The 23437-nt window shown below is 47.2% G+C and overlaps 1 pseudogene; it reads right to left on the reverse strand.

Moving 5' to 3' along the window:
• Positions 1–21248: 21248 nt before the first annotated feature.
• The window catches only part of LOC141928914 (hydrocephalus-inducing protein homolog), a 99604-nt pseudogene continuing 97415 nt past the window's right edge, over positions 21249–23437 (reverse strand).

A 23437-nucleotide genomic window follows, 5' to 3' on the forward strand; every position in this document is an offset into this window, starting at 1 on the left:
AAAGGCAGGCAGAGAATTCCCTGCTAGCACCTTCTCTGTGCCTGGGAAGCAGAAGTGCTCACATTGCTTCGCAGAATCGCTTTTCTGCAGAAAACACTAACACTTGTTCAGAACGAAAGAAAGCACAGAGCCCCAGATTTTATGTTGTCCAGGAGAGCTTGCAGAGCACTGGGGAAAGGCAGGCAGAGAATTCCCTGCTAGCACCTTCTCTGAGCCTGGGAACCAGAAGTGTTCACATTGCTTTGCAGAATCGCTTTTGTGCAGAAAACACTAACACTTGTTCAGAACGAAAGAAAGCACAGAGCCCCAGATTTTATGTTGTCCTGGAGAGCTTGCAGAGCACTGGGGAAAGGCAGGCAGAGAATTCCCTGCTAGCACCTTCTCTGTGCCTGGGAAGCAGACGTGTTCACATTGCTTCGCAGAATCGCTTTTGTGCAGAAAACACTAACACTTGTTCAGAATGAAAGAAAGCACAGAGCCCCAGACTTTATGTTGTCCTGGAGAGCTTGCAGAGCACTGGGGAAAGGCAGGCAGAGAATTCCCTGCTAGCACCTTCTCTGTGCCTGGGAAGCAGTAGTGTTCACATTGCTTCAAAGATTCGCTTTTCTGCAGAAAACACTAACACTTGTTCAGAACGAAAGAAAGCACAGAGCCCCAGATTTGATGTTGTCCTGGAGAGCTTGCAGAGCACTGGGGAAAGGCAGGCAGAGAATTCCCTGCTAGCACCTTCTCTGTGCCTGGGAAGCAGAAGTGTTCCCATTGCTTCGCAGAATCGATTTTGTGCAGAAAACACTAACACTTGTTCAGAACGAAAGAAAGCACAGAGCCCCAGACTTTATGTTGTCCTGGAGAGCTTGCAGAGCACTGGGGAAAGGCAGGCAGAGAATTCCCTGCTAGCACCTTCTCTGTGCCTGGGAAGCAGAAGTGTTCCCATTGCTTCGCAGAATCGCTTTTGTGCAGAAAACACTAACACTTGTTCAGAACGAAAGAAAGCACAGAGCCCCAGACTTTATGTTGTCCTGGAGAGCTTGCAGAGCACTGGGGAAAGGCAGGCAGAGAATTCCCTGCTAGCACCTTCTCTGTGCCTGTTCACATTGCTTCGCAGAATCGCTTTTGTGCAGAAAACACTAACACTTGTTCAGAACGAAAGAAAGCACAGAGCCCCAGATTTGATGTTGTCCTGGAGAGCTTGCAGAGCACTGGGGAAAGGCAGGCAGAGAATTCCCTGCTAGCACCTTCTCTGTGCCTGGGAAGCAGAAGTGTTCCCATTGCTTCGCAGAATCGCTTTTGTGCAGAAAACACTAACACTTGTTCAGAACGAAAGAAAGCACAGAGCCCCAGACTTTATGTTGTCCTGGAGAGCTTGCAGAGCACTGGGGAAAGGCAGGCAGAGAATTCCCCGCTAGCACCTTCTCTGTGCCTGGGTAGCAGAAGTGTTCCCATTGCTTCGCAGAATCGCTTTTGTGCAGAAAACACTAACACTTGTTCAGAACGAAAGAAAGCACAGAGCCCCAGATTCTATGTTGTCCTGGAGAGCTTGCAGAGCACTGGGGAAAGGCAGGCAGAGAATTCCCTGCTAGCACCTTCTCTGTGCCTGGGAAGCAGACGTGTTCACATTGCTTCGCAGAATCGCTTTTCTGCAGAAAACAGTAACACTTGTTCAGAACGAAAGAAAGCACAGAGCCCCAGATTTGATGTTGTCCTGGAGAGCTTGCAGAGCACTGGGGAAAGGCAGGCAGAGAATTCCCTGCTAGCACCTTCTCTGAGCCTGGGAACCAGAAGTGTTCACATTGCTTCGCAGAATCGCTTTTGTGCAGAAAACACTAACACTTGTTCAGAACGAAAGAAAGCACAGAGCCCCAGATTTGATGTTGCCCTGGAGAGCTTGCAGAGCACTGGGGAAAGGCAGGCAGAGAATTCCCTGCTAGCACCTTCTCTGAGCCTGGGAACCAGAAGGGTTCACATTGCTTTGCAGAATCGCTTTTGTGCAGAAAACACTAACACTTGTTCAGAATGAAAGAAAGCACAGAGCCCCAGATTTTGTGTTGTCCTGGAGAGCTTGCAGAGCACTGGGGAAAGGCAGGCAGAGAATTCCTTGCTAGCACCTTCTCTGTGCCTGGGAAGCAGAAGTGTTCACATTGCTTCGCAGAATCGCTTTTGTGCAGAAAACACTAACACTTGTTCAGAACGAAAGAAAGCACAGAGCCCCAGATTTGATGTTGCCCTGGAGAGCTTGCAGAGCACTGGGGAAAGGCAGGCAGAGAATTCCCTGCTAGCACCTTCTCTGTGCCTGGGAAGCAGACGTGTTCACATTGCTTCGCAGAATCGCTTTTCTGCAGAAAACACTAACACTTGTTCAGAATGAAAGAAAGCACAGAGCCCCAGACTTTATGTTGTCCTGGAGAGCTTGCAGAGCACTGGGGAAAGGCAGGCAGAGAATTCCCTGCTAGCACCTTCTCTGTGCCTGGGAAGCAGACGTGTTCACATTGCTTCGCAGAATCGCTTTTGTGCAGAAAACACTAACACTTGTTCAGAACGAAAGAAAGCACAGAGCCGCAGATTTGATGTTGCCCTGGAGAGCTTGCAGAGCACTGGGGAAAGGCAGGCAGAGAATTCCCTGCTAGCACCTTCTCTGTGCCTGGGAAGCAGAAGTGTTCACATTACTTCGCAGAATCGCTTTTGTGCAGAAAACACTAACACTTGTTCAGAACGAAAGAAAGCACAGAGCCCCAGATTTTATGTTGTCCTGGAGAGCTTGCAGAGCACTGGGGAAAGGCAGGCAGAGAATTCCCTGCTAGCACCTTCTCTGTGCCTGTTCACATTGCTTTGCAGAATCGCTTTTGTGCAGAAAACACTAACACTTGTTCAGAACGAAAGAAAGCACAGAGCCCCAGATTTGATGTTGTCCTGGAGAGCTTGCAGAGCACTGGGGAAAGGCAGGCAGAGAATTCCCTGCTAGCACCTTCTCTGTGCCTGGGAAGCAGACGTGTTCACATTGCTTCGCAGAATCGCTTTTGTGCAGAAAACACTAACACTTGTTCAGAATGAAAGAAAGCACAGAGCCCCAGACTTTATGTTGTCCTGGAGAGCTTGCAGAGCACTGGGGAAAGGCAGGCAGAGAATTCCCTGCTAGCACCTTCTCTGTGCCTGGGAAGCAGTAGTGTTCACATTGCTTCAAAGATTCGCTTTTCTGCAGAAAACACTAACACTTGTTCAGAACGAAAGAAAGCACAGAGCCCCAGATTTGATGTTGTCCTGGAGAGCTTGCAGAGCACTGGGGAAAGGCAGGCAGAGAATTCCCTGCTAGCACCTTCTCTGTGCCTGGGAAGCAGAAGTGTTCCCATTGCTTCGCAGAATCGATTTTGTGCAGAAAACACTAACACTTGTTCAGAATGAAAGAAAGCACAGAGCCCCAGACTTTATGTTGTCCTGGAGAGCTTGCAGAGCACTGGGGAAAGGCAGGCAGAGAATTCCCTGCTAGCACCTTCTCTGTGCCTGGGAAGCAGTAGTGTTCACATTGCTTCAAAGATTCGCTTTTCTGCAGAAAACACTAACACTTGTTCAGAACGAAAGAAAGCACAGAGCCCCAGATTTGATGTTGTCCTGGAGAGCTTGCAGAGCACTGGGGAAAGGCAGGCAGAGAATTCCCTGCTAGCACCTTCTCTGTGCCTGGGAAGCAGAAGTGTTCCCATTGCTTCGCAGAATCGCTTTTGTGCAGAAAACACTAACACTTGTTCAGAACGAAAGAAAGCACAGAGCCCCAGACTTTATGTTGTCCTGGAGAGCTTGCAGAGCACTGGGGAAAGGCAGGCAGAGAATTCCCTGCTAGCACCTTCTCTGTGCCTGGGAAGCAGAAGTGTTCCCATTGCTTCGCAGAATCGCTTTTGTGCAGAAAACACTAACACTTGTTCAGAACGAAAGAAAGCACAGAGCCCCAGACTTTATGTTGTCCTGGAGAGCTTGCAGAGCACTGGGGAAAGGCAGGCAGAGAATTCCCTGCTAGCACCTTCTCTGTGCCTGTTCACATTGCTTCGCAGAATCGCTTTTGTGCAGAAAACACTAACACTTGTTCAGAACGAAAGAAAGCACAGAGCCCCAGATTTGATGTTGTCCTGGAGAGCTTGCAGAGCACTGGGGAAAGGCAGGCAGAGAATTCCCTGCTAGCACCTTCTCTGTGCCCGGGAAGCAGAAATGTTCCCATTGCTTCGCAGAATCGCTTTTGTGCAGAAAACACTAACACTTGTTCAGAACGAAAGAAAGCACAGAGCCCCAGACTTTATGTTGTCCTGGAGAGCTTGCAGAGCACTGGGGAAAGGCAGGCAGAGAATTCCCCGCTAGCACCTTCTCTGTGCCTGGGTAGCAGAAGTGTTCCCATTGCTTCGCAGAATCGCTTTTGTGCAGAAAACACTAACACTTGTTCAGAACGAAAGAAAGCACAGAGCCCCAGATTTGATGTTGTCCTGGAGAGCTTGCAGAGCACTGGGGAAAGGCAGGCAGAGAATTCCCTGCTAGCACCTTCTCTGAGCCTGGGAACCAGAAGTGTTCACATTGCTTCGCAGAATCGCTTTTGTGCAGAAAACACTAACACTTGTTCAGAACGAAAGAAAGCACAGAGCCCCAGATTTGATGTTGCCCTGGAGAGCTTGCAGAGCACTGGGGAAAGGCAGGCAGAGAATTCCCTGCTAGCACCTTCTCTGAGCCTGGGAACCAGAAGGGTTCACATTGCTTTGCAGAATCGCTTTTGTGCAGAAAACACTAACACTTGTTCAGAATGAAAGAAAGCACAGAGCCCCAGATTTTGTGTTGCCCTGGAGAGCTTGCAGAGCACTGGGGAAAGGCAGGCAGAGAATTCCCTGCTAGCACCTTCTCTGTGCCTGGGAAGCAGAAGTGCTCACATCGCTTCACAGAATCGCTTTTGTGCAGAAAACACTAACACTTGTTCAGAACGAAAGAAAGCACAGAGCCCCAGATTTTATGTTGTCCTGGAGAGCTTGCAGAGCACTGGGGAAAGGCAGGCAGAGAATTCCTTGCTAGCACCTTCTCTGTGCCTGGGAAGCAGAAGTGTTCACATTGCTTCGCAGAATCGCTTTTGTGCAGAAAACACTAACACTTGTTCAGAACGAAAGAAAGCACAGAGCCCCAGATTTGATGTTGCCCTGGAGAGCTTGCAGAGCACTGGGGAAAGGCAGGCAGAGAATTCCCTGCTAGCACCTTCTCTGTGCCTGGGAAGCAGACGTGTTCACATTGCTTCGCAGAATCGCTTTTCTGCAGAAAACACTAACACTTGTTCAGAATGAAAGAAAGCACAGAGCCCCAGACTTTATGTTGTCCTGGAGAGCTTGCAGAGCACTGGGGAAAGGCAGGCAGAGAATTCCCTGCTAGCACCTTCTCTGTGCCTGGGAAGCAGACGTGTTCACATTGCTTCGCAGAATCGCTTTTGTGCAGAAAACACTAACACTTGTTCAGAACGAAAGAAAGCACAGAGCCGCAGATTTGATGTTGCCCTGGAGAGCTTGCAGAGCACTGGGGAAAGGCAGGCAGAGAATTCCCTGCTAGCACCTTCTCTGTGCCTGGGAAGCAGAAGTGTTCACATTACTTCGCAGAATCGCTTTTGTGCAGAAAACACTAACACTTGTTCAGAACGAAAGAAAGCACAGAGCCCCAGATTTTATGTTGTCCTGGAGAGCTTGCAGAGCACTGGGGAAAGGCAGGCAGAGAATTCCCTGCTAGCACCTTCTCTGTGCCTGTTCACATTGCTTTGCAGAATCGCTTTTGTGCAGAAAACACTAACACTTGTTCAGAACGAAAGAAAGCACAGAGCCCCAGATTTGATGTTGTCCTGGAGAGCTTGCAGAGCACTGGGGAAAGGCAGGCAGAGAATTCCCTGCTAGCACCTTCTCTGTGCCTGGGAAGCAGACGTGTTCACATTGCTTCGCAGAATCGCTTTTGTGCAGAAAACACTAACACTTGTTCAGAATGAAAGAAAGCACAGAGCCCCAGACTTTATGTTGTCCTGGAGAGCTTGCAGAGCACTGGGGAAAGGCAGGCAGAGAATTCCCTGCTAGCACCTTCTCTGTGCCTGGGAAGCAGTAGTGTTCACATTGCTTCAAAGATTCGCTTTTCTGCAGAAAACACTAACACTTGTTCAGAACGAAAGAAAGCACAGAGCCCCAGATTTGATGTTGTCCTGTAGAGCTTGCAGAGCACTGGGGAAAGGCAGGCAGAGAATTCCCTGCTAGCACCTTCTCTGTGCCTGGGAAGCAGAAGTGTTCCCATTGCTTCGCAGAATCGATTTTGTGCAGAAAACACTAACACTTGTTCAGAACGAAAGAAAGCACAGAGCCCCAGACTTTATGTTGTCCTGGAGAGCTTGCAGAGCACTGGGGAAAGGCAGGCAGAGAATTCCCTGCTAGCACCTTCTCTGTGCCTGGGAAGCAGAAGTGCTCACATTGCTTCGCAGAATCGCTTTTGTGCAAGTGATACCAAACTGGGAGGTGCTGATTACTCACTTGAAGGACAGGAGGCCTTGCAGAGGTTCTAGATAGATTGGAGCACTGGGCAATCTTTAATGGGATGAAATTTAAGAAATGAAAATGCCGGCTTCTGCACTTGGGAGGGCGCTACAGCAGGCACAAGCATGATAGGGAGAGGAGTGGCTGGAAAGCATCCCTGCAGAAAGGGATGCAGGGGCGCTGGCTGACAGCAGGCTCAGTGTGAGCCAGCAGCGTGCGCCCTGGCAGCCAAGTGCGCAAACCGCAGCCTGGGGTGCATCAACCACAGCATAAGCAGCTGGGCAAAAGAGGGGATTATCCCGCTGTGTTCAGCGTTGGTGTGGCCTCACCTTGAGTGCTGTGGCAGTTCTGGCCCCCACCATTTGAGAAGGCTGTGAAGGTCCTGGAATGTGTCCCGAGGAGGGCAAGCAAGCTGGTGAAAGGGCTGGAAGGACTGTCCTGTGAGGAGCAGCTGGGGACTTTGGTGTAGGGGGTGGCGTTCGGAAGATCTTACGATGTACGGAAGGAATAGCTGTAGCCCTCCCTTGTTACGAGGTAAGGTGATGGATAGGCTTGTAATGTTAAGGACACACCCACGAAGGAGGTACTTGGTGAGTGTATATAGGTAAGATACACAGTTCAATAAACGGACATTTTGTATCCATCATATTGGTGTTTCTACTGATGTCCCCGTGAAGGTCTTAACCTCCTGCAGAATTAGTCTGCGATCTGAGCGCCACTGATATGTGGATTGGCAGGTTTAATGAGGCAGGCTAATTGCGGTGTTGCAGTGTTAGTCTCTGCAACCTGAGCGCCACTGACACGTGGAGAGGCAGGTTCAAAGAGGCAGAGCTAACAGCAACAAATGGTGACTGCGACGTGATTTACGACATGATTTTGGGAAAAGATAAGCTGTGGCAGTCGGCGGTGCACAGCAGGAGGTGAGGAGCTCTACGCAGGACGGGAGACTCCGCGGCGCGCCATCGATGTCACAGTTAAGGTACTGAAAAGATGGGGTAAACAAAATAAGACTTCTATGAAGTTGAGAACATTAAAAGCAATGCTACAAAAGTTGATAAGGCTCGGCGTTTTAGCAGAGCCAATAGACTGTATGAAGCCAGAGCTCTGGCCGCGAATAGAGGCGGAGTTAGCAGAGCAGGTGAAATTAGGAAAGCCGGAGCATTTAATGGCTTGGGAGCAGGCAAATGCAATGATGAAAGCTACCCCGGAGGAGCACTCAGCAAGCTCCGACTATGGGGCAGACCGCCGGAGGAGCACTCAGTGAGCTCTGATGATGGGGAGGGGGAAACCGAGGTGCATAGGGGAGAACTAGCAGAAAAATGGAAGGCAGACATGCAGCGTTGGGGGGCGGAGATGTGGGCGGCATTGGCCTGTCAACCTTGCACAGCCTGTGAGAAAGTGCTAGGCTTTGATGAAAAACAGGCCTTGGAAGAAAGATAAGAGGCTGTTGAGCTATGCCAAGGTGGCAGGGAAAAACAACAGACAGCTGCAACACTAAACTGTGTAAAAGTACTGAACCGCGAGAAGATGCTACCGCGAGAACAGCGCGTGATCAAGAGGGTGATTGGCCTGCAAGCGCAGAGTTGACGGCGGCGGCCCTGGGCCTTCCCAAGCCCCCCCCTCCAACGCCAGGAGCGGCAGTTTTTACAGAAGGTGCTGATGCTGGAATGCAATGTCCCTTGTCTGCCAAGACCACAAAATCAATAAGCAATGGCTTTATATATTTATATATTCTTAACAGTGTTTTGATGTTTGCAGCGTTTATCATTTTATGTTGTGTGAGTAATAAGTGTGAGAAACCTCCTTGTGTGATTGTTTTGCGTGCATGAGACACAGCCCAGCTGCAGCTGCGGAGTGTGGAGTTCTCTGACAGAGCACCTTAGTGCCTGCCTGCTGGGTCACTGGTGCTGCCTGTTTGTTTGGGCTGAGTGTTTTAAGTGTCACAGGTGAAATATCTCCTCTAGCAGGAGGCAGTAATTCTGTATTAACTGTTGTCTTGAATTTAGGTGCATACTCTGTGGGTAGTGCACTTTTGTACCATCTATCTAAGAAGGGTATTGTCATAAAAATCATCTACAACCTTACAGGGGTTGTTTGTTTTACCAGAGGTCAGACTTACTCAGCTTCTTTATTTTACTACAGCTGGGTGACTCAGGATTTGGACCAGCATGTACCCCTCAAACATTTTGAGCTCAGACAGGAAGACAAAGTCGACCTCTGATAAAAAGTAACCTCACTAAAGCCGAAGAATCTGTTGAACTGACAGGCATTTTACATACTGGTGCGGATGTGACTGTAATATCTGTGAGCTTCGGTAACTCGAGTGCTTTTCAGGGTTGGTGGTCATGCTGTAACATTTCAAAGCAAAGATCTCATTCATGTAAGGAGCCCAGTAAACTGGGTAGCAAATATTCATGCATTTATATTAGAAACCCCTATTACCTTATGGAGTCGTGACTATATGGCTCAATGGGGAACTCAAATTGGATCAAATTTGTCTTAATTGCCACTGCAGCACAGCCCACCCTGAAACTAACCTGGAAAACAGAATCACCTGTGTGGGTGGGTCAGTGGCCCTCGCCAATGGAACAATTGTGCCACCTTAATGATTTAATTCAGGAACAATTAAGTGCAGGATATCTCGTACCTACCACCAGTCCTTAGAAATCGCTGGTGTTAATTATTTGAAACAAAAGTGGTAAATGGTGACTTTTACATGATCTCCGACACATTAATGATGCCATGGAGGATATGAGTACATTACAGCCAGGCCTGCCCTCCCCAACAATGATTCCCTGAAACTGGCATCTTGTAATAATTGATCTAAAGGATTGGTATTTACCATTCCCTTGCATCCAGATGATGCACCTAAATTTACCTTTCTGTTCCCAGTATTAATGTTAGTGAACCTACAAGACGGTACCACTGTGTTGTTTTGCCACAAGGCATGAAAAATAGTCTCTCGATGTGTCAGTGGTTTGTTGCAAAGGCTTTGAGCCCTGTTAGAACGCAGGTCCCCCAGACTGTTATATATCATTATATGGATGACATCCTTATAGCAGCAGAAACACAGGAGATCATGGAAAAGGCTCTTGCTTTACCCAAAGACTCAGTATCTCAAATGGGGTGACAATTAGCACCTGAAAAGGTACAGCGATCATCACCATGGCAGTACCTGGAGTGGAGAATTTGTGAACAGACTAATGTCGCACAAAAGGTTGAACTTAAAACTGATGTTAAGACTTTAAATGATTTACAGAAACTGTTACGAGCTATAAATTGGATACAGCTGTTGTTGGGCCTAACTAATGATGATCTGCATAGCTTGTTTGATATTTTGCGGGGAGATCCTTCACTGACATCACCCAGAGTACTTACAGAGAAAGCAAAACAAGATCTCCACTGGGTAGCTAATGCCATCTCAGAAAGACAAGCATCGTGAGGTGTGCCCGGCCATTCGTATCAACTGATGTTATTTAATCCTTCAGGGCAGCCTTATGCTCTGCTGTTCAATGGGATGAAACACTTAGTGACCCTCTTGTTATTATTGAATGGATTTTTTTTGTCACACCAAATGCACAGGATGATCACTACTTGTCCAGAAATGTTTGCCAAACTGATCATGAAAGGTGCCACCAATATTGCGTCACTTCTCGTCGCAGATACCAGATCAACAAGAAGTCCAGGGCAGGGTTCAAGTCCTGGAAAGTGGTAATTGGGAAGGACCATATCCTTTACTAACCTGGGGAAGAGGTTATGCTTGTATTTTCACAGGTCACAATCCCAGTGGTTACCAGCAAGCTGTGTGTGACCACACCTGAGGTGTGAGAGGCAGCTTTTGGTGGACACTCAGGAGCCAGCGGTGGGTGCTATGGATGCCCCTATGCCAACAGTTTGCGATCTCTTCGGCTGATCATTTAAGCAGAATGTATGGGTAATGCTTGCAACTGCAATAGGACAAAATATCTCTGTCCTTAATCACACTATGGTTGCCAACCTTTTTAAGAAAAAATGCTAACAGTAATTGTAACTCCTTGATGAAATATATAGGCTTATTAGTCACTAGTAAAAGATATAGCTTAGATAAAATGTAGTTATTAATAAGGATGGAATGCTATAAGAATGTGTGTATTTAAGTTCCTTGTTTAGCAGTATCAAGAAGCAGGACCCCAAGTGTTTAACCTTATTAGAAACTCCCTTGGTTTTCCCCCTTGAGTGGTGGCCAGACTCTGGGTGGAACCCAACAGGAGGATGAAATCAGATGTTTCCAATCAAAGAAAATTGCCAGTTATTTTGGCCTGCTGAATTAGATAAATGAGGCTGGACCTGCTTGCAGCGACTTTGGATGCCTCACCTACGGATGGACGCATTGCATAGGATTTCCGGTTTGTGAGGAAGGGTGCTCTAAATTCTCGCTGCATCCAGGGTTCCCCAGCAGCTGTGGATCTGAATGTTAGTACCCTATTAAGTGTGCTATTCCGTATTTTCCTTATTGTTTATTTTTGTAATATTTAGTCATATCGCTCAAAGTAGTGAAATTAGCCTACTCTTTTAACTAGTAACTGTAACTGCTGTATTGTTTCTAGCCTTCTGTGGAACTATTTTGAGTATGCTGCATTTTTTGAAGTTTCCCTAACCCTTAATTCACAAAGTGTTGCAGGTGTTGCTGCAAAACAAAGAAAAGAGGATGTGGACTCAGACTAACAAATCTGTACAATGGTTAGAGGCCAAAGCAGTCCAAATGGCACTCCAGCAAGAGGCAGAGAATCCTGTTAATATTGTTACAGACTCTTTATATGTTTATAAACTTGTACACAAAATGGCAACAGTAGGATTTGTGCAGACGGAAGTGTCGACCTTACTTTATGAAGCTCTACAACAGCGCATAGGGCAGGCCTTTACTACACATGTGAATAGTCACCAATCCCTACCAGGTCCGATTGTAGAAGGCAATCATAAGGCTGACCAAGCGGCACGGGGTGTGTCATCATTGGACGCCGCAAAGAGTTTACATTACTTTTTACACCTTGGAGCAAAAGCCTTAGCAAAAACATGTCATATTTCTCTGTTACAAGCAAAAAACATAGTGGCACTTTGTCCCTACTGTCAAAAAGGCCCACTGTGGGAGGCAGGTGTCAATCCACGGGGTCTCTCTTCCAATCAGATATGGCAAACTGATGTAACAACATGTGAATTGTTAAAACCAAATAAGTATCTCATAGTAACCATTGACACCTTTAGCTCTACAATAAACAGCCAGACACATTATTGTTCATTGGGAAGGCGTTATCGCCTTGTTAGGGAAGCCACAAGAGATCAAAACAGATAACGGCCCTTGTTTTATTGCTAGACGCACAAAAGAATGGTGTGCATTGTGGGACATCAAATTAGTACAGGGCCTTCCTTATAACAGTCAAGGACAAGCGATAGTGGAACGTGCACATCGCACCCTGAAAGCAAAGCTCCAACAGCTTGGGGAGGGGGAAGGTCATAGAGGGACAATACCCATAGACTGCCAACAGGCTCTTTTGTGACGCGCTTTGTATACCCTAAATCATTTTGTTCGAGGCGATGAGTCTACACCTCCCCTGTGGAAACATTTTATACCAGCCCAGGCGACGAAGAACTATCCTTTGGTCCAGATCAGGGAACCGGGTGCGATAGCTTGGGAGTCGGAGTGGTCACTGAGGGTGTTTGGGTGTGGGTACACAGCAGTGGAAAAGGACGGCCTAATCAAATGGATACCTGCACAGTGTGTAAAACCTGATCTAACATAAGATGGAGTTTTGTGTTACAGCGTTGGTGGTGGATCACCCTCCTTGGTTGCGTGTTGCCAACTCACGCAGGATATTGGAGAGAGCGGGCGCGAGAACATCACCGCGAAGACGTCTGTTTTCCTCTGGATACAGGGGCAGAATCTTGCTATGTCTTCATCACAGCCACCTTTGTAAAACCAGAATGGTTTGGGTAGCTTGACAACGTGTGGACTTAGATTACTAGTTAGCTTAGCTGGGATTGGCTCATTTGGGGAATTATTGGAATATGTGGTGTGCTTCTTGCTACTTGTATCGCCTTTACATGTATTAGTGCTGTAGTTTGTAGATTGCTTAAGAAGGTTAATGTTTTGTTCTTAGATCGACATATGGGTCTTGCTCATCACCGCTTGGAACAGCGCAATAATGACAATCAATCAGGAATAATGATGTTATAAAGCATGGGGAGGGGGAAATGTAGGGAGCGGCGTTCGGAAGATCTCGCGATGTACGGAAGGAATAGCTGTAGCCCTCCCTTGTTACGAGGTAAGGTGATGGATAGGCTTGTAATGTTAAGGACACACCCACGAAGGAGTTACACAGTTCAATAAACGGACGTTTTGTATCCATCATATTGGTGTTTGTACTGATGTCCCCGTGAAGGTCTTAACCTCCTGCAGCATTAGTCTGCGATCTGAGTGCCACTGATATGTGGATTGGCAGGTTTAATGAGGCAGGCTAATTGCAGTGTTGCAGTATTAGTCTCTGTGACCTGAGTGCCACTGACACGTGGAGAGGCAGGTTCAAAGAGGCAGAGCTAACAGCAACACTTTGGGTTTGTCTAGCTTGGTGAGAAGGAGGCTGAGGGGTGACCTCATTGTTCTCTAGAGCTTCCTGAGGAGGGGGAAGGGGAGGGGGAGGTGCTGATCTCTTCTCCCTGGTATCCAGGGCGAGGGTGTGTGGGAAAGGCTCAAAGCTGCGCCAGGGGAGGTTTAGGGCGGACATTAGGAAGCATTTGTTTGCCAAGAGGGAGGTCAAACACTGGAACAAAATTCCTGCAGAGGTGGTTGATGCCCCAAGCCTGTCAGTGTTTAAGAGGCATCTGGACAACGCCCTTAACAACAGGCTTTAACTTTTGGTCAGCACTGAAGTGGTCACGCAGTGGGACTGGACAATCCTAGTAGGTTTCTTCCAGCTGAACTAGACCTTCCCTTCCCCATTTCCCATTTCCCTTCCCCACTTCCACTTCCCTCCCAGTGAGACGAACAGCAAGGAGACTGTCACTTGCCTGAAATGTCAGGGCTTTTTCAGCTCCAAAACCACGTTCAAGGACACGCATCACAAAGGTTACAAGGGCTAACAGGATTTTATTGTCTTCTCCTCAAGCTGTTTCAGAGCAGATGCTCACAAGCATTAACATGGTGCAGATGTGTAGCCAGGAGCAGGCTGATGCAGTCCTCGGTTTAGCTTGAAAAAACATCACTTGAAGCCTGGCAAAGGCAAGTGAGAGCCACAGAAAGTCACAAATGCCCTGCGTTGTGTGGAGGGACAGATGCGTGGATATTATGGTTAAGAAAATATTAATCTTTGCCGGAAAAAGGAAAGCAGATAACTGACTGATGCACAGAGAAGGTGCTCTTGAGAGCAAACTGAAAAGTTTTAAGAATGTGACCTTCCTCTCTTTTTTTGGGAATGAACTATTTTCACATGAATTTCCATCCTGGCATCCAAAAACCACCCAAACATTCCTGCACCTATTTTTAAATATAAAAATTTTTAGATTTTTATAATTATATTTTTATAATTACATTTTAATAATATATATATTTTTATAATTTTATTTTTTATTATTAATTTTTTTGCTCTTTACTTTTTATTCTTTTGATTGGGCTTTTAAAATTATTTTTATCCTTAGTTTTGCTCTCGTGTTTCTAAATTGTTTCAGACTGTAAGAAAGGACTATCATCAATGCGACCTTTGACTTAAATAATTTCTAGAAATCTATTTTGATAATTCGATTTTATAACTGTTTATATTTAGTTTTATAGCTATTCCTATAACTATTTTTATAACTATTTGAATGGCTATTTTTATTATTAATTTTGCTCTTTACTTTTTATTCTTTTAATTGGGCTATTTTTATTATTTTTATCCTTAGTTTTGCTCTCGTGTTTCTAAATTCTTTGTTTCAGATTGTAAGAAAGGACTATCATCAATGCCACCTTTGACTTAAATAATTTCTAGAATTCTATTGTGATAATTTGATTTTATAACTGTTTATATTTGTTTTTATAGCTATTCCTATAACTATTTTATAACTATTTGAATGGCTATTTTTATGATTAATTTTGCTCTTTACTTTTTATTCTTTTAATTGGGCTTTTAAAATTATTTTTATCCTTAGTTTTGCTCTCGTGTTTCTAAATTCTTTGTTTCAGACTGTAAGAAAGGACTATCATCAATGCCACGTTTGACTTAAATAATTTCTAGAATTCTATTGTGATAATTTGATTTTATAACTGTTATATTTCTTTTTATAGCTATTCCTATAACTATTTTATAACTATTTGAATGGCTATTTTTATTATTATTTTTGCTCTTTACTTTTATTCTTTTAATTGGGCTCTTTTAATTATCTTTATCCTTAGTTTTGCTCTCGTGTTTCTAAATTCTTTGTTTCAGTCAGTAAAAAGGACTATCAATGCCACGTTTGATTTATATAATTTTTATAATTCTATTTTGATAATCCGATTTATAGCTTTTTATATTTGTTTTTATAGCTATTCCTATAACTATAACTATTTGAATGGCTATTTTTATTATTAATTTTGCTCTTTACTTTTTATTCTTTTAATTGGGCTTTTTTTTTTTTTTTTATCCTTAGTTTTGCTCTCGTGTTTCTAAATTCTTTGTTTCAAACTCTAAGAAAGGACGATCATCAATGCCACCTTTGACTTAAATAATTTCTAGAATTCTATTGTGATAATTTGTTTTTATAACTGTTTATATTTGTTTTTATAGCTATTCCTATATTTTATAACTATTTGAATGGCTATTTCTATTATTAATTTTGCTCTTTACTTTTATTCTTTTAATTGGGCTTTTTAAATTATTTTTATCCTTAGTTTTGCTCTCGTTTCTAAATCCTATCATCAATGCCACGTTTGATTTATATAATTTTATAATTCTATTTTTATAATTCGATTTTATAACTGTTTATATTTGTTTTTATAGCTATTCCTATAACTATTTTATAACTATTTGAAAGGCTATTTTTATGATTAATTTTGCTCTTTACTTTTTATTCTTTTAATTGGGCTTTTTTAATTTTTATCCTTAGTTTTGCTCTCGTGTTTCTAAATTCTTTGTTTCAGACTGTAAGAAAGGAGGATCATCAATGCCACATTTGACTTAAATAATTTCTAGAATTCTGTTGTGATAATTTGATTTTATAACTGTTTATATTTGTTTTTATAGCTATTCCTATAACTATTTTTATAACTATTTGAATGGCTATTTTTATTATTAATTTTGCTCTTTACTTTTATTCTTTTAATTGGGCTTTTTAAATTATTTTTATCCTTAGTTTTGCTCTCATGTTTCTAAATTCTTTGTTTAAGTCAGTAAATAGGACTATCATCAATGCCACGTTTGATTTATATAATTTTTAGAATTCTATTTTTATAATTCAATTTTATGTGTTTATATTTGTTTTTATAGCTATTCCTATAACTTTTATAACTATTTGAATGGCTATTTTTATTATTAATTTTGCTCTTTTTATTCTTTTAATTGGGCTTTTTTTACTATTTTTATCCTTAGTTTTGCTCTCGTGTTTCTAAATCCTTTGTTTCAGTCAGTATAAAGAACTATCATCAATGCCACGTTTGATTTATATAATTTTAGAATTCTATTTTTATAATTCAATTTTATAACTGTTTATATTTGTTTTTATAGCTATTCCTATAACTATTTTATAACTATTTGAATGGCTATTTTTATTATTAATTTTGCTCTTTTTATTCTTTTAATTGGGCTTTTTAAATTATTTTTATCCTTAGTTTTGCTCTCGTGTTTCTAAATTCTTTGTTTCAGACTGTAAGAAAGGGCTATCATCAATGCCACATTTGACTTAGGATGATAAAGTGGCAGCAAGAAAGCAGGCCAGGTAGAATTTGCAGAGGGAGGACCAGGACCAATGACACACTTTGAAAAGAGGAGGAGCGAGAAGGAGGTATTACACTTGCCAACGCCAGTCGTACTTTCGGCTCTCCAAAACCTGCTCTGCTGTGCTTCTGGGCCAGGCATGGGAAGGAGAGCCACGGCACGAGGGGTTTTTCTGGCTTGGTGGTGCCAGAGCCGCAGGCAAGGATGGAGCCAAAAGGGCTCAGAGGAGCCCTGACAAGGGGCTGTGCTCAGTGCTACAGAGGACAAGCAGCAACCCCCGGGGGCCACCCTTGGGGCCCACCCTGGGATTCTAGAAAGCTTCCTCCCCCCGATGTGGGGCACGAGGGCCACCTTCATGGAGCAGGAGCAGCAGGCACCTGGCCAGCATGGCCCAAAGGAGCCCTGGCCAGGGGCCGTGCTCAGCGCTGCAGAGGAAGGCAAAAAACCCCCGGGGACACCTGCTAGCGCACCGTGGGGGAAAAAAAGCCTTCCTCCTCCCAGCTGCAGGGCATGAGAGGCCATCTTCGCGGTGCACGAGCAGCAGGCAGTAAGCCAGCCAAAAGGGACCCGAGGAGCCCTGGCAAGTGGTCATGCTCAGTGCTGCAGAGGAAGGCAAAAAACCCCCGGGGACCAGTGCCAATGTGCCCTGGGGGAAAATTCCTTCCTGACCCCAGAGTGCTGGCGATCAGCTATTCCCTGAGCAGGTGAGCAAGACCTGCCTCCTCATCCCACAGGCTGGTCACGCCTCCCAGGAGATGCCCAAGCCCTGTTCTCCCTCACCTTGGAGCCATCTCAGGGGCTTCCGAGTGGCGAAATGCCCCTGGTCAGATTGACCTTGGGGGCAAGAACCTTTCCTGTGCCTGTCTAGCGGGTGCTCCAAAGCACTGGGACCCCTGGCAACATCCCTGCATCCCATTTCTTACGGCTGCTGCCCCTGGCTCCACAGGGGTGAGGACGGCGAGCTCTGCAGTGCTCCTCAAGGCTTTCATTCCCTTCGGCTGGCCATGGCTCTCCAGCAGAAATGGCCTGATAGCCTAGGGCACATCCAGCGCTTGGTGGCTCTTCTCATCTCCTGAGGGGTTTGCATCTGCTCCCGGAAGGCTTGAAGCAGAATTTCCATCCGTCAGATGAGATTTGAAGGTGGCCCTGCCAGGAGCTGGCCTGGCAGCAGAGAACCTCCAGCATCCTCGAGCAGGTTCCAGCCTTCCTCCCTCAGCCCCCTCCCAGTAATCCCACCCTCTCCTCAAGGGCTTCCTCTCAGATGTCTTTGGGCTGCCCCTGGGGCAGCTCTGGCACAGCTGGACACTGGCGGGTGCCCCCTTTTATACTGCCCCGGGGCACTGCGACTGCTGCGTTGCCGGGGGCGACATTGTGACATGGGGGCGGCATTGTGACGTGGGGGTGACTGACAGGGCCCCCCACGCGCAGCCCCGCCTGCCCCCTCCGCCCAGCACCCTTCGGAGGAAGCCTTTGGGGTGCTGGCCCCGAGGCAGTCGCTGTGCCCAGGAGGCCCAGGGGCTGTCCCTGCCCTTGGTGGCCATGCGCTGGGCACAGCTGAAACCGCCTGGAATGGTGGGGGGGATGAAGTTACTGATGAGGTTATTCAGATGCAAAGGAGCTGCTTTTATTGGTTTTCTTTTAAATTAATAAAAGCAACGATATAAACCAATCCTCTAGCACATGCCTGGTAATGAATCAGTCTGCAAAACTAGTGAAATGAGGGCGGAAAGCTGCCAGGCTATGTCGACTCAGTTAAAGAATCACAACATTTTGATGCCAGCCAGGTGTGAAGAGACAGGCCCTCGCCCCTGTCCAGACGTGGCTCTGATGGAGCAGCAGGCAGAGTGAGGCTAGAGACGAGTTCCCTTGCCAGGAGTGCCCCCTCTGCAGAGGGCTGTTAGGAAGAAGACAGCCTGTCAGGAGCCAGGACTTCAAACCACATCTACTTTATCAGCTAAAACATGCACTTTGAGTCACGCTTGGAAACGAACCAGTTTCCAAGGCAGTGCATCTTAAGAGCATGCTTTCCTCTTTGCAAGGGCCCTGCAAGGCCAAGAGGTGCTGAAATAACACATCCTGAAAGAATTTAACTCTGGCGGTACTAACTGCATTCCCAGACAGTGCTCAGTATCAATCGATCACTGCACTGACTGCCACATCCAAAAAGACAGGTCGTATCGTTTAGAACAGACTAGAATAGACTGTTTCATGTGGAAGGGACGTACAGCGACCATCCAGTCCAACTGGTTGATCAATTCAGGGCTGACCGAAAGTTAAAGCCTGTTGTTAAGGGCGTTGTCCAGATGCCTCTTAAACACTGACAAGCTTGGGGCATCAACCACCTCTCCAGGAATTTTGTTCCATTGTTTGACCTCCCTCTTGGCAAACAAATGCTTCCTAATAACAGGACGTCTTGGCTCAACCGTTCATCTCCATCGAGGAGGCTGGTCCTAGCAGGGACGAAGGTCCCAGGTGGAGCTCAGTGCCTGCCAAACGCTCTTTCTGCTGGTGAGAAGCCCAGAGGTTGGCGAGGGGTACTTGGAATATCCCAAAGCGCTATTCCTAAAATTTCAGATTCAAACTCCAATTCAGATAAAACTTCAGACCTACCTGACTCCATGTTTTAAGACCTTTTATTTTAATCTTTTTAGCACTTGTCATTTATTCCTTCTTTCCATCTGTCCTGAGAACTGCAGATGATGTGGAGGATGTAGCTGTCACTGAATTCTTCCACTTTGATAAATGTTGCTTAGTATTGCTGCTGCGGAATGAGAATCCTGGCCGGCTCCTCTGGGTCCAGGCGTTGTGTATGTGGGAATGATTTCTGGCAAGAGCATTTTGAGCACTGGCACAGTAGCAGCTTTCCTGCTGGGAAAGGTTTCTTCTGCCCATCCTGAGAGGTGAGCCGTGATTACCAGCGGGGGCTTGAGTTGGTTGACGGGAGGCGTGTTGGTGTCAATGAGTTGTCAGTCTTTGGAATAGAGAGGATGCCCATACGACTGACGGTGATCGCACCATGCGCCACCCCCCCGCCCCCTCCCCCGCTAGGATTGACGCTGATCAAGCCACGCAACCAGAAGCCACCTGCAGTGACACAGGTCTGACTCCCTCCCCACTGTCACACGAGGTCGTCTCGGCAGACACAAGGTCAGACGCTCCTGCGGGGAGCCAGGCTGCCTTGGTCGCAAAGCCCCGTCTCTCTCTCTCTCTGACTTGGTACTTAGAGAAAGACATATTTGACCTCTTTAATTATGCTGAAAACTGTGAATTACTAAACTCTTAGTTTAGACGCATTAAGCGTTCTTTTGGGGCTAGAATGTGGTTTTCTAGATGTGATGCATTCTCATTTTTTCAAATTCTTGCAGAAGCATTTAGCCATGAGTTTTTCAAAATTAATTTTGCAGTTGTTCCAGGCCTTCCTTCACTTGAAAGAATGTATTTATGCGTCACCATTTAAAACTGCATCAGACCATCCTAGTTAAACCTACGTTTTAATAACTTTATTTATTGAAATGTTTTACAGGGTCAAACCTAATTTCTAGTAAGGAGAATTAATGGGTTTCGTTCAGTGCATGATGTCAGCATGCACAATATTATCAGTGTTTCTGAAGAAGGGATTGGTGACATGGTAATGTTAAATCACGCTTGTGACAGCAGAAACTCTGATTTCACAGGGGTGATGCCAGCATCATCCAGCAACTCGAGTCGCTTTAAAGGATCACATACAAGTCATTTGGCAAATGTTCTCTAATTTAACTGTATGTGTTAAAAATATGTTTTACTTTGAAATCCTTAGCCATCATGTTAAAAAACCCCTTCTATATTATCGGCTTCACTGTGTTACACTGAACTCAGGAGGACTGGGAAGAAAGCTTATCACAAATATACTAATGTGGATTCTTATCTCAGAATTTTTTTTGTATTTCCTTCTTAGATGTTTTTGAGACTTGAGAAAGTTTCTAAGTTTTGACATTTCACCCACCTAGTGGTGAAGGGATGGCAGTGGATGTAGTTCTTCTGGATTCTAGTAAAGGTTTTTGATAGTGTCCCTCATAGCATCCTTCTGGACAAGTTATCCGACTGTGGGATGAGCAGGTTGATGGTGCACTGGGTGAAGAACTGGCTGAAGGGCAGAGCTCAAAGCCTTGTAGTGACTGAGGCTACATCTGGTTGGAGACAAGCCACCATCGGCGTTCCTCAGGATTCAGTCCTAGGGCCAGCTCTGTTCAGTATTTTATCAACGATCTCGCTGGAGGAGTTGAACGTACCCTTGGCAAGTTTGCCAGTGATACCAAACTGGGAGGTGCTGATGACTCACTTGAAGGACAGGAGGCCTTGCAGAGGGATCTAGATAGATTGGAGCACTGGGCAATCATTAATGGGATGAAATTTAAGAAATGAAAATACCGGCTTCTGCACTTGGGAGGGCACTATGGCAGGCACAAGCATAATGGGGAGAGGAGTGGCTGGAGAGCATCCCTGCAGAAAGGGATGCAGGAGCGCTGGCTGACAGCAGGCTCAGTGTGAGCCGAGCAGCACGGGCCAGCTCCCGCCACCCCCATCCATCTCCTCAGCCTTGTAGGCCACCGCCTTCCACCCCCTGCAGAGCTCATATTTCAGCACCCGACCGCTGCCTCCCACTCAGCCACCACTGGACCCCTCCGCCACGCTGCAGAGCACCCCTGCGCAGTGCGGAGGACTCCTGCACTTGCCCCAGCCCCGGCGCCATCGGCCCCGCACCCCGGTCTGCGCTGGGTTTACTCCAAAGCAAGCAGGTTTAGTCCAAAACCAACGGTTTAGTCCAAAACTAGCACGGTTATTGCAAAGCCAGCGGGTTTATTGCAAAGGGAAGGGGGTTAGTCCAGAGCAACCGCTGTAGCAGTAACTGCGCCCTCAGGTCACGCCCCAACGGCCACGGCCTTGACCCCAAGGGGCTCCTGGGGGGGCACAGCTCACCTGTGAGGGGGAAGGCCCCGGAGGTAGTAGACTCAGGAGACACCCCCCGCCCCAGTGCAGGACACCACCATCTTGCGGGTGACGGGGGCTGTGCCAGGGGTCAGGCCACCCTCGAAGGAGACGGAGAGGGAGGTGGTCTGCTTGGAGCGCAAGCTCTCGGGGGCCCTGAGAGTGAAGGCCAGGTGCTCCACCCGGTACTGGAAGGCCATGGGCTGCAGGAAGATGTTCTTGAAGGGGATGGAGGTGCTGTCATCAGCCTGGATAGGCAAGGGGCCCTGGGACTTGGGGGGAGGGCCAGGCCCAAGAGGGGGATGCTGTATTCCCCACCAAGCAGGGAGGAGAGCTGCAGTGTGGCCCTGGCTTCACCCAGCTGGCAGGGCTCGAAGGTCACATCCATGCTCACCTCCGAGCCTCCCAGGTTGGCAGGGGACACGCCGATGGTCTTCTCCGTCAGGAAGCCGGAGCAGTTGGTCTGCACAGGGGAGAGAAGAGACCATGGAGGGGGCGGGTCACAAAAGCAGATCCAGCACCTCAGGAAGAAACAGAAGGTCCCCACCGACACATTGTCTAGGGTCCCTGTCCCTTGCCTGTCACTGCGCCTGTCCCCCCCACCACTTGCCAGTGAGGAATGGCCATCAGGAGTGTCCAAACGTGCCCAGCAGGGACAACCCTGCACCCAAGTTCTGGAGGACCTTAAACCCCGGCCCTGGCAGTAACGGGGAAGTCTTGCATGGGCCACGGAACCTGCAAGAGCAGCTCCAGAAAGGGCAGCAGAGAACATCTGCAAGTGAAGACAGGCCGGCTGGGGACAAGCCCAGCATTGGTGGGGAGACCCGTGGGCTCATGTGGCCACCCCAGCTCAGCCAGGCCAAGCTAGAGGGGTAGGATCCCTTGACAGAGAGGGCTGATGCTGGCCAGACAAGCTGCCTCCCAGCAAGGGCCCAGGGCAGGCTGGGGTCACCTGGAGTGGTAGTTGGTCTTCTGCTGGGCGTAGTTCATTATTTTGGTGGTCATGGTCTGACTAGAGCCCAGTGTGGTGCAGAAGTAGAGGGGCTTCTCCGGCCCACTCATGGTGGCTTTCAGGTGCAGATTGTAATAGAAAGAGCCCAAGCTGCTGCTCCGGAGCACCAGGCACCCGGTGCTCTCGCCCACTTTCACAGGCTGATACTCAAAGACAAGATCATCCTGGGAGGAACCAAAGGAGAAGCCACTGAGTCAGGCAGAGATGGGGAAAGCAGGGCCTGCAACAGGGGAAATCGGTCCCTGGTGTGCTCCAGCAGTGCTGGAAGGCAGCCCAGCACCCTCCCTTGCTCCAGGTCCCTCTCTCTGGGGCAGAGCCTTGCTACATCTGGGGGACAGTTCACTCGGGGGACCGTCCCCAACAGCTCAGAGCCCTCCAGCACTATCCCAGAAGCTTCCCACCCTAAATGCCCCTCTACTCCCCCAGGGCACAAAACACCTATCGATGGAGGCTGCAAACTCCCTGCCAGTGGGGTGAGGCATGCCCTGCAGCCACTGTAAACTGAAAATACCCACACTAAATACAGAGCCTGTGGCACAAGGACCCGTCCTGTGAGGCCTGATGGAAGCATCTCAGAAGGGGTAGCATGGCAGACTCCACCAGCGCAGGGCGATTCCCACTAAGCATCTTCTTACACTCTGCTTCCCCTCCAGATTATTAGTAGGTGGGAGCTGTCACCCTTGGGAAGAAGCCCCAGATGGTTCATGCAGGGCGTCACCCCTCAGGACCACCCACTCCCAGAAAGGCTGCAGGAGAGGAGAGCACACTGCATGAGCTTTGCTCCTACCTCCGACTGCGCAGGAACAGTGAAATGTGGGGGAACACTGATGTCGGGCACTTTGTAACGTACAGCAAATGTCACCGGGACAGGCAGAGGGTTGTCCACCTTGACGGTGGCAGACACTCTCTGCCCAACAGCAGCGGTCACTTCAAGAGTGCTGATGGGTCCTGAAGCAGTGGCCTTGAAAGTCACCATGTAGAACAAGTACTCCTTGGTCACCTTGTTGAGGAAGGTCACCTGAATCAGA

The sequence above is a fragment of the Strix aluco genome, chromosome 12 (genome assembly GCF_031877795.1).
Source record: "Strix aluco isolate bStrAlu1 chromosome 12, bStrAlu1.hap1, whole genome shotgun sequence".
NCBI lineage: Eukaryota > Metazoa > Chordata > Aves > Strigiformes > Strigidae > Strix > Strix aluco.